The following is a 4,305-nucleotide window of genomic DNA, read 5'->3' on the forward strand; positions in this document are numbered from 1 at the left end:
TCAGAGGAAGAGTCTTGCCTTCTAGATGTTCTAGGTAGGAAAAAAGACATGCAAATACCAATAGTCCACTGCTGCCATGAGGGAGACACAGGGAGGGGACTGTCAACACTCTATCTCCCAAGTATTCCACTGGCTTATCCAGGACAGTTATCCAGGACAGTATAAAAGTACGTCCGGGTGTTTGTCTCACGGACACCTTTGTTTGTCAAATGGCTAGTTTTTCTGGCCACAGAAGGGAGACATGGCTTCGGTGAATTTGAGGAACTTCATTCCTCTCAAACCTTTCCCCCTGCTCCTTTTCCCACAGTCAAACTCCTTTGTGAATATGGAATATAATACAATTACCTCACATCTGTGTACTTTTCAAGCTTATTGCATGTTTCTTCTCCCACAGCTTTGGGAAGGATTATGCGCCTCATTTCACAGCTGAGGAAATTTAAGTTTAAAGAGTGTTTGTGACGTGTCAAAATCCTAATGTTAACAATTACCTGAGCTAGGATTCAAAGTCAGGTTTCCAAAGTGTTCTTTCCCACCTGCTGCCCCCAAACTTGTTTTCCCTGTTTCTTGGCCACAGGGAAAGTACATCCCCCTCTCTGTACTGTATCTAGAGCTTTCAACATATTGGCCAGAATTTTGTCCCAGCTCTTGCCTAAGATTCCCAGGGGAGAGAGCTGGACCAAAAGCAAATTTTAAAAACTCCGTGATGATAATTACAAATGAATACCATCATAGTGACTGAACTATGCCTTTGGCAGTGTCCAAACCCTCACATCTGCATATGCAGTAGAAGGGAATGGAAAATCCATTTTCCAAAATCAGCTTGAGGGAAACAGGGAAGCATAATGGATTCAGGGTAATCTCCACTTACCAGGGAAAGTCATGGAAACCAGTGTTGCTGAGACCATTCAGTGCCCATGAATCCCTTTTGGATCTTATTAAAACGCACATTCTTTTCTAGTAGGTCTGGGTGAGTGTGAGAGTCTGCGTTTTGAATAAGCTGTCTAGGGATACTAAGGCTGCTGGTCCAGAGCACAGTATGGATAGCGTGGATTTAAACCGTTGACTTTTAAACTTAGCTTAAGTTTTGGGAGCTCAATCCTAATGCCTGGGTCCTAACTCTAGAGATTCTAACTTGATTGGTCTGAGATGTGGCCTGGGCATGAGGGTTTTAAGAAGTCCTTCAGTTGGTTCTAAGGTGTTAAATTTGATTTAAACTCTCTAGGGTGAGTATCCCCTCCTGCGAAATGATTCCAATAGCATATAGCTGTCTTATAAGGATAGTAAGAGACAGGTTATGTAGCAAATATTATACCTGGCTTATAGAAAAGGTTCAATAAAGTAAGTGAGCGTTTGTCTTTTCCCCTTCCAAATTTCTGATGGCACAGGTGGATTTTGTTTTCTGAAAATTTCACCTCTGTTTAATCAACATTCTTACTCTCCTGAGTGCTGAGAAACGTTCATAAGAGAAAAGGTGACTTTCAATTTACATTTCCATATTTAGTAAGGATTTTAAGTTTTTAAATTATTTTGGTGGCTTATTTGATATCTTTCCCCTGGAATGGGGCCCATGTTTAAAGAGTTTTTTTTCAATTATTTATTTAAGAAATATAGCTATCGAGCTATCTATAGTTAAGAAATATAGCTATCTGTTATATCAGAAACTGTGCTGGGCTATAGAGGACCCAGTGCTGAATAAGGTTCCTACTGTCAAGGACTTTGGATGTTGGAGAAGAGCTATAGAGAGAACCAGGGGTGGACGATAAAGTGTCATGCACGTAAGGATGGGGCAAGCGTGAGAGAAGACAGCAGGAAATTAGGTGAGACCAGAAGAGTCAGAAAGACTTTGTTGAGGAGCTCAGAACAATGTTAGGAGTTAACCAGGCAAAAGAGAGTGAAACGAGCATTCCAGGCAGAAGGAAGAACATGTGCAAACACCTGGCGGCAAGGCTGAACACAGAAGGTTTGAGGAATTGGGAGTTCAATGTCATCTGAGCATAGAGCATGGGAGGTGGGAGGTGGGTATGAACACATGAAGCTGAAGAGAAAGGCAGGATCTAGATGGATATAGAGCTGGTTTGGAGAGCTTGGAATTTAGGAAGGCTGGATTCGAAGTGATTGGAACATGAATGTTGAAATGGGATGTTCACAAACCAGGGCTTGAACCCCAGCTCTGCTACCCCTGGCTGTGTGATGTTGACCGTGCCACTGTGTCTCAGAGTCTCAATGTCATTGTTGCCTGCAGTGTGGCGGTAATAGTGCCTCCCTCATAGGGCTGACTTGAGGATTGAATGAGTGAGTACATGACAAATGCATAAGATGTAAAAGTTTGATAAATGATAATTATTACTATCATTCCAGGAACAAGGGAAAGTTGTTATTCTGTCTGGAGATGTGATTTGTAAGGAGTAAGTCAGGAGACAGGGATGTGAATTAGGAGGTGATGGGAATAGTGCACGTGAGATGGTGGTGGCTAGGACCAGAGAACTGGATAAACTGGACAGATGTTGATTGGATGGGAGACATGAAAGAAGGGTCATGAGAGTCTCAGGTAGTCTTTGAGATTTGGAACATGGGGATAGTGACAAGTCTGGGGTGTGTATCATGAGGTCAGTTTTATACATATTGATTGTATCCATCAGGGATCAGTTGCAGGGAGCAGACTTCTCTCCAGCTTTTTAGCAGGAAGGCATGTATCCCAGGGTATTAAATGGCTTACAGAATTGTCAGAGGGCTGAGCAAACAGAATCCAGGTTGAGCTTTCAGGAGCAACCTCTAACGCTGCTCCTAGGCACTGAGCCACCATGGTCGCTGCTGTCTCTTCAACAGTCTTGCAGTCAGGAAGCTGTTCTACAGCCACAACACTGCTGTTTCAAACAGGAAACCACCCCAGTAAGGAAGCCACTGCTGCTGCCAGGTGTGGAACCAATGTGAATCTGCAACAGACCATGTCAGCAGAATGGATGCTTCTCTCCCTACACCCAGGCTCGCCATACCTACTAAGCTCGTATCTGAACACTGGAAGCTATGCAGATGCAGCTACAGAAAACCCACAGGCCTCCACAGCTGTGCTTGCTGGGTGAATGGACGAACATTCCTAAATCTTGTCCATCTCAGACAGAACTATTCTAAAGGCCAAAAGCTGCAAGAGAGTAAGGAAAGTATATCTTTAGTGTCCCCACCTCTGGAGCAGGGAAAGGCAAGCTTGAACAGTTGTGGGTTGTGACTCATTAGAGCATCATAAAATCAACTCAGGTGGTCATAACAAGATTTTTTTCCTTAGTCATAAATAGTAAGGGTAGGCATTACTTAATGAAATGCTTGTCTTAGGTGTGTGTGTTGTTGTTTGTGTGTGCACATGTACATGCAATCATTTGCGAACTAAAGTGTTATTTTCTCTGGGTCATGGTAAAAAAAAAAAAAAAATTGAAAGCCACTGCACTAGACATTGACTCCAATCTTCCACTGCAAGGTCTCGGAGAGAACTAATGGATAGAGTGCAATAGCTACTCAATGTATGGGGCTGGATTTTAGGACAAGAACCAAACTGAAGGTAGAGATGATGCAGTCATTGGCAAGAAGATGTCATTTGAAAGCAAGGGGGTTGATTAAGTCACGCAGGGAGACAGTGTGGAGTCTGAAGAGCAAAGGGAACAGAGCCCAAGGAACATGGACGTTTGGTCTTGGGGCAGAAGGTTCCTTCTGGGGTTGTGCTCATTCATCTTTCAGTCTGGGATTTTTCATTTATCCTCCAGAAAGAGACCTGGACCCAGGGGAGCCCCAGAGTGCTTTGGAAAAGCGTGTTTTAAGCACACGCTAACTAGAGCTGATTTTTCAGCAGCCTGGAAGAGCCATGGCACACACCGTGCTGAAGCCCGGGGCCTGGTACCACACTGGCACTTGGGACTTCACGTGGAATGGTTGTACAGAGCAGAGAGGTTCTTAGGAAAGATGGAAAGAGCTCTTTAGATTCCAAGGCTCCAGCCTATGCGCTGGGACCACAGAGGGGTCTAAACCCTCACTGGTCAAGGCTAACTCGGTAGCTTTAGGGTACTATTTCTAATTTTCAAAGAGGATTTCTGCTGTATTGAAAAATGGCTAAAAGGAGGGGGAGCTGTACAGGAAGATCCTTATTGCAGCAAAAGCGGGAGACAAACTACGTGCTTATCCATAGGAGGATGAGCTCACTGTGGTGTATCCAAACAATGAAATAGTACGATAGCAGTTAAATGAATGACCTAGATCTACGTGGGTCAGCCTGGAAAAACAGAAACTTAACGTTACATGAAAAATTTCAAGTCACAAATG

The 4,305-nt window shown here is 43.8% G+C and overlaps 1 long non-coding RNA gene across 2 annotated transcripts in view; it reads left to right on the forward strand.

Annotated features, from left to right (window-relative positions):
- The window catches only part of LOC109551952 (uncharacterized), a 188,975-nt gene that overhangs the window by 75,018 nt on the left and 109,652 nt on the right, over positions 1-4,305 (forward strand). The gene's annotated exons all lie outside the window — the stretch shown is intronic.

Source organism: Tursiops truncatus, chromosome 6, assembly GCF_011762595.2.
Source record: "Tursiops truncatus isolate mTurTru1 chromosome 6, mTurTru1.mat.Y, whole genome shotgun sequence".
NCBI lineage: Eukaryota > Metazoa > Chordata > Mammalia > Artiodactyla > Delphinidae > Tursiops > Tursiops truncatus.